Raw genomic sequence first — 12596 nt, 5'->3', positions numbered from 1 at the left:
GCAGTGAAAACTATAGAGTAAACAATGTGTCATTCCTATTTGCCTTGTTGGTGCTCTAAGACAAATAAAAGTGATTGAAAAGTACAAACAATAGATGATTGGACCAAACGACTGAGTTGACAACAGTGCAGACATGATAAAGTCCACGCATGGCCAGACAAGAGATTCCTTACAGAATTCCTGCAAGTCCTGGTTGATCCTGCTGAAGATATACAGCTGGATTCACCAGACATTTGTGTTTCCCCATTAAACTTTATGAGGGGTCGGGTCCCCAGCTGTTTTTTATGCACTAGGACAGACCTTTTTCTTCTGCAAAATTCTGATATATTTCCGTTTAGATCTGCTCACTTCCTTCCTTATTTTGTAATACCAAAGTTGCACAGATAACATATTTTTAGTTTTGCATCTGCGACAGTTACCTCTGATTATTTTAATGTGCAAAGTTACACACACCATACATTTCAAGGTGATGAGAAAGAACAGTCAATGGATGCTTGCTATGCATTATTGCCACTTTACATGAACCAATTCTTTGTTGTCTAATAAAATAAGCAAATTTGTGATTGGCCATTGATATACATTTTAGAAGATGTGCATTAAAATTGTACTGCAATCTTATTCATTTTCATGATGCGGTATTGTGAAAGCAGCTCTCTTTTTACAAGCAAGACTAATGGAATAGGAAATGAAGTGTAGGCTTTATCTATTTTTATGCATTACATTTTATGCTTACATTTTTCAGTTTTATTATGTGAAAATGATAGCATGTGAATTGTTAACAGAAGCTATTTTGAAATGACACTGGTGTGGTGAGCTAAGGAACACACTGGCTAGATTATACATAACCAATGGATATTAATTTCAACATACAAAAAATGATGGTCTTGTAAAATTTATCCTATAGTGTCTTTTAATATGTAGCATATTAATTTAGTATGTTGGCTTTAATGGAGTGATAAGACATTGTTTCCATGCTCCCAAAATTCCTCCTAGAGTGAAACTGCAGAGAACCCAAAGCCCAATAGAGCCAATGAAGTCGTCACTGTTATAATGCAAGGAAACACAGTCACCAGTTTGCTCATTGTGAGGTTCTGCTATGATATAATGGAGGAGTGTTTGTACTTTGGGAATCACAATTGCACCAGTTTTGTAAATGTTTTCTTTCAAGTTTCTGTCCAAGCTCATTTGCATATTGGGATGATTGCAAAATCTAGCATGACCCAGCACCCTTGGGCAGTGTTAGAACGTAATTTTTGAAAAAAAGCATTTTGCTTTAAAATTTTCCACGACGTGCTTAAGAGAGATGACGAGGTGCAGTTTGATTAGTATAATTGAAAATTGGAATATCACAAATAATAAGCATTTTAAGCTTGTGAATAACCCAATTTTAAGTAACTGCTGCGCTCAGCAAGGGTGAGTACCAAGTTGGTATGAATTAGTGTGGAGAAGTGTTAAGGGCTGGCCGTCCGGCTGGAGCTCAGGGGTGTTGGAGTCTGAGTTCCAACTGTCAATGACACTGGAGCTGGTCAAGGGGGTGAGTTCTGGCTGCTTGGCCTGAGTACCTTGAGGGTCGAGGGACTTGGGTGTGCCCTGCAAGGTGTTCCTCAGGTGGGGTGGGCCAGGCTGCAATGGTGCTGCAGGTAGAGAGTGGACTAATCAACGCTCCTCTGTCCTTTCAGGAGAAGAGGAGCATTAACAACTTTGAGCAGTCAAGGGCTGCCAGAGGCCTCTAAAACCTCCTAATCTTGATGAGGTATGAAATGGATGCATTGGAACTGGCCAGCCACCACCCACCTTGGTCAGCTGGTTGTGGAGAGGCAGGGGTCTCTGACAAAAGTAAGAGTGTAGCGCACATAGGTGAGAGTGTCACATTATGCAAACATTCTTGCCTAGTCTCATCATTATGGAGACCCTCAAACCTGCAGTTCCCATTAATCATTGAAAGACGATGGCACAATGTTGCAGAAATCTATTGTCACCAGGGCGCCTGACATGCACAGTGACAGTGTAATGACTTAAACTAATGACATGTCGTTGTTCTTCCTTAGGTTCACTAGCATACATTGAATGCAGGACCCCAAAGAGCCACCCTTGATTCCAGGGTCCAGCGGGCTTCACATACACCTGCATCACATCCCCTCTCTGAACCAGGCACCAACGCAGATGCCAGCACCTCGGCGGGCATTAGATCTTCAGCTAGAATGTCGGCGTACAGTGGTGAGGGCACTTCACTCTCACTTCAGGAGCAGGCGGAGGTAGAGAGTACCCAGGGCACTGGCAGTCAGTGGACTGAAGATCAGGACCATGCTGAACTGAAGGCAGGTGATGAGCCTCTGGAGTTGGCCATTAGGCGGCAGATGCTGGATGTCCAGTGGGATGTGTGGGAGGATCTGGCAGCGATCCATGAGGGTATGCGAGCCGTGGTCTCTGTTGCGCAGAGTCCATGCGGAGTATCAGCACTGTGTTGGCTCTCGTCACTGAGCACACCGCCTCCTCCATTGAAAAATTGGCAACTTTCATGGAGAGGCATCTCCAGGGACAGAATGAGGGGTTTCTGGGGTTGCGTTCGGACCTGCAAGCCCTCACACAGGCAATGGTCTCAGCTGGTCAGTGCCAGTGTGGGCGATGGATGAGGCACCCAGTATCCCAGCTGAGTGCCCATCCATCAAAGGTGAGCAGGGAAATCCAGAGTGACCTTACGCTGGTGCACGAGCTGCTTGTCGTCTCTGTGGGCTCCTCTCAGGGCGCTCTGATGACGGCAGCAGCTCCTCTGTCCCTTTTCCAGTGACCGTGGTATCTGATGAGGCTGCGATGACTGAGAAGATGCCAGCCATGGCACTGGCTGCTCCTGTCCCGATGGGGCCAGCACAGGCTCCACTGGCCAGAGGATGACCGCCAAGGTCAAGCACAGTCAGCAGGCTGTCTCCAATGCTGCTGCCAACGAGGGGGGGTGGAGGTGGGAGGGCAACAAGAATCAGCGCTTCCAAACATAAGTTTAAGGCACCATGAGCATAAGAGGGACTGTTCACGTGTGATCTTCTGTTCTGCCATGTTTTTTTAATATGTTTACTAGTGTGGCCATTAACACTTTGTATAGTTCTGTTGTTTTGATGTGTGTCAAAACAATGTAAATTTTGCTTTTGTCTTAATGGCCTGAGTAGGCTTCACTTCTTTCACACAGTCATTGAGTTATAGAGTTATACAGCACAGAAACAGGCCCTTCGGCCCATTGCATCCATGCTGGCCATCAAGAACCTATCTATTCTAATCCCATTTTCCAGCACTTGGCCCGTAGCCCTGTATGCTATGGCGCCCCAGTGCTCATCATTTTGTAGGATCAGCGTGCTAAACTTTATTCCACAGGCAGCGAGTGGACTTTGGTTTCAAAGGAAAGGGCCATTTCAGACATCCGGGATGGAGGCATCACCCCGGGCATGAGGTGGAAGCAGATCCTTGGCAGCCTAGCTGAAGGAGCAGTGGATCAAGGCGTCCCTGGTGTCCCTGACTCCCTGAAGGTTACAGAGCTCTGCCTCCATGGCCTGAGTGCTCCTCTTCTGACTCACCACTGGGTTCATCTTCTGTGGCCTGTGGAGCTGCTTCAAGATCCTCTCCCTCCAGTGGGTCCCCCCTTGCCAGTGCCAGATTGTGGAGAGCACAGCATGCAACCGCTCTCAGTGACACCCGCTCTGGGGGGATATTGTAGTGCTCCCCCTGAACGGTCCAGGCACCTTCAGAAGACCTATGGTCCTCCCTATCATTGTCCTGTGGAGGCATGGCTCCATTATAATGCTGCTCTGCCTCTGTTCTTGGGTGGCAGAGACGCGTCATAAACCACCTTTTCAATGGATAAGTCTAGTCACCCAGCAGCCATCCATTCAGTCGGGCTGAAGCACTGAAGAGCCTTGGCACCTGGGAGTGTCTCAGGATATAGCATCATGGGAATTGCCTGGGTACCTTGTGATCACACACTATCTGCACATTCCTGGAGCGGAATCCCTTCCTGTTGATGAAGGCACCAGGCTGACTCACCGGCGCCTTGATGGCCACATGTGTGCAGTCGATGGCACCCTGGACGCCTCTGGCTTACTTCAGCCTGGTTGGCCTCATCCGTTCAGAAATGAAAAATGTTGGAACCCGCCTGAATAGAGCATCAGTCACCAGCTTGATGCAATTGTGGACAGCTGATTGGGGCATTCCACAAAGATCCCCCACTGACCCATGGAAAGAGCTGGAGGCTTAGAAATTGAGGGCCACTGTGACCTTCAGAGCCACTGGCTTGGGGTCCATCCACACAGTTGGAGGTGATCTCAGGCTCAATTATCTAACAAATGGAGGTCAAAGTATCCCTGGAGAGGTGGAGCCTCCTTTGGTATTGCACCTGGGACATATTGAGGTAGCTGCTTCGCTGCCTGTTAATCGTGGCTGCAGGATATTGGCATCTTCTACAGCTCCTTACGCCTTGGACTACCTGCTGGCCCTGTGCCCCTTGTGCCTGCACCTCTCCTCCCACAGGTCACTCGCCTGGAAGCTGAATAGGGACACCTGGCCTCCTCTCCCTTCTGCTCCTCTCTTTTCCCTTAGAAGAGACACCTTCAGCAGAGACCACAATCCCCATTACCAGGGTTACAGAATGCTGTATGATAGCTGGAAGGGTGCACATGGTCAAAACCCTCTGGGGGCCTTGGAGACACCAATGAGTCTTGAAAGGAAGCCTGGAAATGCTAAGACTGAAGGCCAGAACAGAGATGAAATTGTCAAGTTCAAATAGGCAACCAGCAACAAACTACCTCCTAAACTCCTCACAGCTGCTGACCTTTTTTATCCCGTCCTTGGATGAAGTTTCATTAAAAGTGGCTGCCCGTCTGCCCATTTTGCCTGTGTGTGAGGGCGAAATCACGCGGGCAACGTAAAATCGTAAACAATTGGCTTTCAATGGCTTTAAGCGGCCTTTTAATTGTTAGCAGGCACGGCTCCGACACCCACGCACGCCTGCCGACCTGAGGATTGCTCGCATGTGGGATAATGTCGGGACGCTCACCCAACGTCATCTCACGTTATTTCACATCCTTTTGGGTCGGGTGCGCGCCCGCCCATGCGGCGTAGAATTGTGCCCATGATCTGTACACCAGACCTCACAAATATTCTAAATATTCCGCTTCTCTGGTTGGTGTATTTGGAGGGAGGACATGAATGGTCACAGGGATAAAGAGAAGCTGAGGAGCCCTTTTCCGCTTGTTGATCTTATTCTGCTTTTTGCTGTAGCATATTTAGGAGGGCTCAAAAGGAAGAGGGATAAGAATGGGTAGATGAATAACACAAGGGCCACAGAAATTTCAATACAGATATTGCCCTTAAGAAATAACACATGTGTATGATGCAAGAATTGAAGAGAAGTGAGAATATAGGCCCTAAGATTCACCACTGGGAGTGAGGCCTGAAAAATCTCATGGGCCTACACTGTCCTTCAGTGTTGACCCTGGCATAGCTTGCATGGTCAGCGGGAGAGCACCTATCCAGCGTGGGGCACATGGCGTAAGTACCACTTTATGGGCATCTTTTGCACCCATCTGCCCTATTCCAATGGAATAATTTATTTGCTTGTTGTAGGCAGTTACCCGAACCTTTCTCCATCCCCAGACAAGTTGCCTTTCATCTACTGAGCAAAGGGTTGATATTGCAAAAGCTTTATAAAAATATTCCCTCTCTTCTAGGGTCCAAGCATAGACCACACAAGTGTGGCCCCTAAATGCTCTTGTGCAGGCTCCATTCTTTTGACCTACTGACCTTTCATGATATACCAGGTCCCCATCTAGGCTGATGAGTGAGAACTTGATCCTGGCTTCCCTATTCAGCTGTTATTTGCTGGCTCGACAGAATCAGTCCTTATAAGGATAATTGCAGGAAATGACAGGCCTTCAATTTCCTGGGGTTCTGTAGATCTCATGCTGTGGATATAGTGGAAGATCAATAAAACCCTCAAAGAATTTCAGAGCCATGAATTTTAGGGGCAAGATACAGGTGGTACTTCCCTTCTATTTTTGTGTCACTTGCTTCTTCTCCTGTGCATCTGCCCAACACTTCTCAGGCTTTCTCTTCATATGGGGTGAGAGTTCCCCCACTTGTAGCTGTTCTCTGACATTAACTACAGGTGACTTTCTCCTTGAAGCAGACAGTAGATGATGTAAAGTTTCTCTATTTTCCATTTCATGCAATGTATACCATTCTGAGATGGTACCTCTGTCTGTGGATGCTAGGCATGGTACTTGGTTAGTGGACTGACTACAGTCATACTCTGGTAGCTGCTTAATGCTTGCTTATTAGTACCACTTCGAAACAAGTTACAGAGTAAGCGTGTTGCTCCTAGACATGGTGTTCCAACCTCTGTCTCTCTGTCTCTCAAGAGTCTAACACACAAATGACTGATGTCAGTGGTACATCATCGTTTACATCATACATTAGCATACCTCATCTGTTAACCCTTTCTACTACACCTCTCTCCAAGTATACTATCCTGTTTTCAACAACAATATGGAACTATGTCTAATTATTTACATGGCATTTCTGAAACTCCCTTTTCACAACTATGGATTCAACTCAACCCCAACTCCTACCCTCCCCCTCCCCAAGTCACAGTCCTGAGAGATTCAGTCTCCCACAGTATTGTCAGCCCTTAGGGAAGATGGCTTGGAGACATGAGGGCTTTTTTCTGCATTCGGCAGGACATCAATATCTGCAGAATTAGATAGCAATGTAGCAGCATAGCTGGGAAGTCATGTGTAGGGTTCAAGGTAATTGAACAGCAAGGACAATGAGGACTTTTTGACAAAAGACTGATCTAAGAGAGGAGGCTGAAGAGCATCGACCTTTGGACTCTCTGGGGCTAGAATAGAAGAACTCAGGCCTCCCTGAGAAATTTGTCACTCCCTCAAAGCAGAAAGGGAAAGACCATCAGAACAGGAATGATCTTTGGCTCAAGGGAAGATTGTTACAGCCACAACATTCTCTGCAGCATCGAAGACTGAAAAGGCATTGAATATCTGAGATTTCAATGAACTTAAACAACAAAGGAAAAAAATGACAAAATTCCTGTAAGCCCTTCAGGAAAAGATGAAGAAATGATTTCCTGATGATTTTTCGGAAGGACTGTCTACTTTTTGTCAGCAGTGGTAAGAGAGCCATGCTCCTCTCTTACAAAGTTGCTCCACTATAGGCAATGGGAAGAATTGCTGAGGATATGGAGACCAGACAGCTTCATCTTCTGTAATGAGATGAATTTCCTGTAGACAATCAACTTGGGGACAATATTGCTGTACAGGATTCTGGAGCTTCAGTAAGTGCTAAAATTTCTGCTGCAGCTTCTGTGCAGGCCTCCAGCTCTGGAAGGAAGAAGACCTTCAGTTGGGACTGAATTATGAGTGTCAATTGGTTTTCACCCCTGGAAGCTACAAGTTCTTTGGCAGTGCATTCCTCAGTGGACTCTGACATGGGCTGAGGCAAGGAGTCATTTTTGGAAGACTCTTCAGCAACTAGAGATAGACTGGCAATGTATTGGTAGGTTCAGTGGAATTAAGATCTGAATGCTGCTCAGCCACTAGAAGAACAGCTGACCCCTCTACAAAGACAGCAGGGACTTCAGATGGTGCACCTATCAACTGGAAAGATGGCTCATCTCTGGAACCTCAAACTCCAACAGATCACTCAGTTCTGCAAGGGCTTCTTCATCATCACTTTCTCCTAGCAAGAGCCAATTCAGGTCCAGCAAGTCTTCATGGGGATGGTCACTGTCTGCTGCAGTACTTTCTGTATCCTTCACTGCTGGCCTTACTTCATGAAGAACTGAGAGATTCATGACTTCAATTGCTACCCGGGGCCTAGTGGATGGTATCTCTGTGAAAGAAAGGAACTTGCTACTGAGTATATAAACTTTCTCAGCTCCTGAAGGTTCTAAATCACTGGTTCTAAATGAAAGATTGAAGATTGTTGCATAAAAGACAGTGAATCGTTCAAATGATGAGCATCATTTGGTTTTCCCAGGATTCCTAGAGGTCAATGTGCCAGTGACCATTCATTAATGGGGTTAACTATAGGCACAGGACATTAGAAGAATGTATCATGCAGGGTTTTTACCATTTACATGGGAAGAAAGAGGGTATAAAGGGTATTATTGTAATTTGTGTACATGTCTGGTAAATCATAGATGTAGTGAGGGCAAAGTAGCTAGAAGTGTGAAGCATACTTAGTACTTTACATTGTTACAAGATGCCACAGCTTCCTCTTAGCTTGGCTATCATGGAAAACCATTCTTTACTAAGAAACCATTAGGAGGTTATTGGAGGTAATAGTGCCTGTCATGGCCAGCTTCTTCCAGTTTGTTTGGACTTAGTCCCTTGGCCCCAACTAAATGCTCCCAACTTTCTCTTATTTATGTTAATAAGACCTCCATGGAGGAGTTTGAAACCTTGGGGCTCTGAGTTCTGCTTTAAGACCCTCAGATATCCATTGTCTTGCATTCTTTGTATTCCTTGCTGCCTGCTGTTGCATCAGTAATGCCAAGGGGTTAAGACCTTACTCTATATTTTTATAAATATGAATATATATATATATAAAATATTTTTAAAGGAGAAACACTGGACAAAGGCTTTAAAATGACAGAAGCCAGGAGCAGCTATGACTCACCCAAAAGGAATTTCTGACCTTCAGAAACAGCAGCAACCTCATTATCTCTAATGAAGCACTACTGCCCCTTGTGACTGCCGAGATCAAATCCCAACGAGTTGTAGAAAGACCATTTACATTTCTAAGGCCAGGCTCTGGCCAACAGAGACAATCCACCTGCGAGGACAAAGGACTCTGAAACCTCTGTTGAGCTTATTAAAGGATGAAACATTAACCATCCTCAAGACCAGGAATATACATCCTTTTGTCCAAACCAAGGGGAAGAAATAGGATTTATGTCACATTACCCCGTGAGCTGCTAGAACCTGTAATATTGCCTTGTGGAGCTAAAAGAGACAGTCTGCCATCTTCCATCAACCAAACAGCAGAAAAACCAGAGGTCTGTCCAAGTTTAAATTGCATGGCCTTTATCTATGCTGTTTCAACAAGAAAATTCTGAACTTCTGTACCAGTGCCTACAAGACATCCCTACAGGCCCATCTCAGTGTGGAGGTCATTTCTACTGAGAAAGTGAATTGTCTAGCATCAGTCTTCAACCTGCTGATTCTGAAAGAATACACCATTGGACTTTGATTCTGGACTCTGGACTCACATGAAACAATAATTATTATCTCCTCTGTGGCTATGTACCTCTTTATTTCCCTGATCCCTCTTTTATTGCATTGTTGGGAAAGCCATATTCACGAACTGGATTTTTCTTTTAAAATTTGGAAGGACATTGCATTACTTGGATACTTGAATTGCTTTTACAAAAAGGTCATAAGTTCACCTTTGGACTGGAATCAATAATGCCTTTTTTAAGAAATCACCTGATCAGGTTGGTACTTGAAAGGGGAAGAGATGTGTGCTCATTGTAATTACTTCAATTGATTGGGAAAAAAAGCAGGTTTAAAGGCAGAAAGCTGGTGAGTTACTGAATATCACATGACAGGGATGAGCTTTGAGTTTTGGACTTGTGCTTTTGAATTCAGTTGGGACTGAACTGAGACAGTAAAGACTGTCCAGCTTGCCTTCTTGCCTTGCCTTGACTGAAATATGGTTGTTTGCAGTATCTAACTAAGAATCCTCAGGTCAGTGGAGTTTGTCTGCTTTTTGGAAACCTGGGAGGCTGAGACAACAGGGATTGACCCGGCCATATTACCTACCACTCCAAAGCTCCTTTGGTGAGAACCTCCAGTCATCTACAGGGACCAGCAGCCCATCTTCACACAAGGGAGCTTCAGATTGACAGTGTGGAGACCCTGCAAGCTTTATCCTTTATTTTATAACGCCTATCCTCTAAAGCGCATCTCTGCGGAGAGATCCTATTCGATTGTCCTTTGTTTGTTTGTGTGTGTGTGCGTGCTGGGATACTTTTAAAAGGAATAGATAGTTATACTTCCAGAGTACAATTGTGTGTTAACTAGTTCTTGCCACTTGTTTTAAAAGAGCAGTTATGTAATAAATCAATCATTCTGAGTTTATCAAAAGAAGACTAGTTAAAGTTTCTTCTATTCTGGGTCTAACAGTAATGAAGGCAAATAATTGGTCATTTTTGGCGAGTGAATTAAACTTTTAAGCTAATGGTGTGACCTGCGGAGTAGTGGGGCTAGATAAACTGTGCACTCCTCCCATCCTGGTTGTAATAGTATGAACGTACTGGGGACTATGTAGCGACACCCCCTCCTGCATTTTGAGTGTGTGTTCAAATAAAATAACCCATTGATTTCACCCTATATCCAGGTTGCTGTGGTGTTATTAATATAAGATTGGATCATTCCAAAACTGAGGAGTTGGGAAAAGTATATCACCACTTATAAAGGGTCTGTTTATGGAGGGGTGGTGAGAGGAGAAACCCCCTCCCTGTCTGTAACAGTAGCTTGACCCCTTTAAGCTGCTACAGCTAGTTAAACAGAGCAGCAGCATTAGTTCCCACTTGTCCGAGAACTGAGCTTCCATTGAAGAGCATTGATTATTTTGAGCATCTTTTCTGATCACTAAGTGAAATACTATGGAGCAGAGTGGAGTCCCAGCAATGGGTGGCAGTGCCTCCTTTGACATAGTCCCAGTGAAAACAGCACAACAGTGGTAAATCTAAGTTCAAAATGGTGAATTTTCTTGTCTTGGCTGAACTCTTAGAAGGACAGGAATTCCTCACCTGTGAAGGAGGTAAAACTACAGAGAGGTATCTTTTTAATAGTTTTGCCTCTTTTTAAACATGATGTTGCAGTAATATTTGTGCAATTAATATAATGGATGAAAGATTTTTCTATTATCTATGGAGCATATGCTAAGTGTTCTGTCTCTTCACTGTATCCTGTAATTCAGCTCAGTCCTGATAAAGGCACATCTGATTTACCAAGAAATGTTACCTTATTACCATGATTGTAACCATACAACGCAGGACTTTGCCTGCATATCACATGTGCTCAGTCAGACTCTTTAATTCATTCCAGAAATTAATTTTTTTTGAAACATGAGTACCGAATAAGTAGGGAATGGAAGTTATGTTTGTCCAACTGTTTGATGTCATAACATTTTCAGCAATTCAATTTTTCTTTTAAAAACTTCAGCACGAGATATGCCATTTAAGAAGCTGTTTGAAGAGCAGAATGAAAATTCAAAAAATTAATTTTTGGAACACTTTACATGTTGTTCAGAAATCTTTCCTTAATATTGCCTTCACAATTCCATCTTGTGATTGATTATAAGAATATCTTGCTGCATGTTGCTATTGTATATAGAATTACATTTAAAATCACTTTGTCAAGAGAATGCTTAAGGAGTTTGGTAAATAATTAATAGAAAGTCTTTAAAAAATGAAAGAACTATTCTGCATACAGGGTTAAAACATCCCTTCGGCTGTGTTCCCATAAAACATTTGGCTATTTCTTCAACCTCAATTAGTACAATGGAGACAAGACTCAGAACCAGCATTTCTGTATCTCATTACAAATTGTCAGATTGCTTTGCTTTTCCACTTCCTCACTTTTGGTTTAAGGAATACCAGTCATTTATCTCATATTCGGGAACATCTGAGTACAGCCCTACAAACTTATCACTGTTTTACATGTCTTCTCAAAGCAAACAGTTTGTTCTGCCAGAGGCCAGATGAGTGCTCAATTGATCCTTATTAGCTCAAACAACATCTGGTTTTCATTAGATTGGTGGCAGAGCAGAGTGAGGTGCTGCATTGAGCATTACAGCCACAAAACAGCCATTAGCAGAGGCTGAAGAAAATTTAACATATCCTGTAATTACAGTGAACTTTACACAGAGGGGCAAGAACACTCTTGTGACTATCTACAGACGCAATTAAAGAAGAAAGGAAAACTATTTTGTCTGTTTGTGCTATGTCTGCTAACATTTGGTTTGTTAGCAGTTATTCTTTTTTGCTACAGTATTTTCATAGCTGATTGCATTCATAGCATGTTCTGGCCATAAGCACAGGAAATAGGCAGTGCACCTCTCAGGCTTCTAGCATCAATGTTACTTTATTTTCTGGTCAGCAGGAGGCACAATTCCATAGTGCATGATGAAGATGTGTGATTCTGCATCTCTAAGTTCCTCTTCCCCACTCTTTCCCCCCAAACACTCCATCACCCAGGAACCCAATGAAGTGGGGCCTAATAATAGCTACATTTATTGCCAAATGTTAAATCTATTGGCAATATTTGCTGAGCTCAATAGTGCCCTGTTGTAATGAGCTTTCTGTTGCTGTGTTTGCCTTACAGAATTCTATTGATAAAGGAAGTGGCACTTTTGCCCTTAGCTGTATGAAGGCCTATCTGAAGCACTGGTTGGGTGCAATGATGGAGAGGTTGCTAGTGATGGTGTAAGTTGTGGCTGGCCATCATCATTTTTCATGATGTGGGTGAGCTGAGTGCTCGACCATGTCATGCAGATCAGCAGTAATGTTTTTATACCACTGGGGTCCATGT

Source organism: Carcharodon carcharias, chromosome 2 (assembly GCF_017639515.1).
Source record: "Carcharodon carcharias isolate sCarCar2 chromosome 2, sCarCar2.pri, whole genome shotgun sequence".
In the NCBI taxonomy this organism is placed as follows: Eukaryota; Metazoa; Chordata; class Chondrichthyes; order Lamniformes; family Lamnidae; genus Carcharodon; species Carcharodon carcharias.
This window is presented reverse-complemented; position numbering follows the sequence as displayed.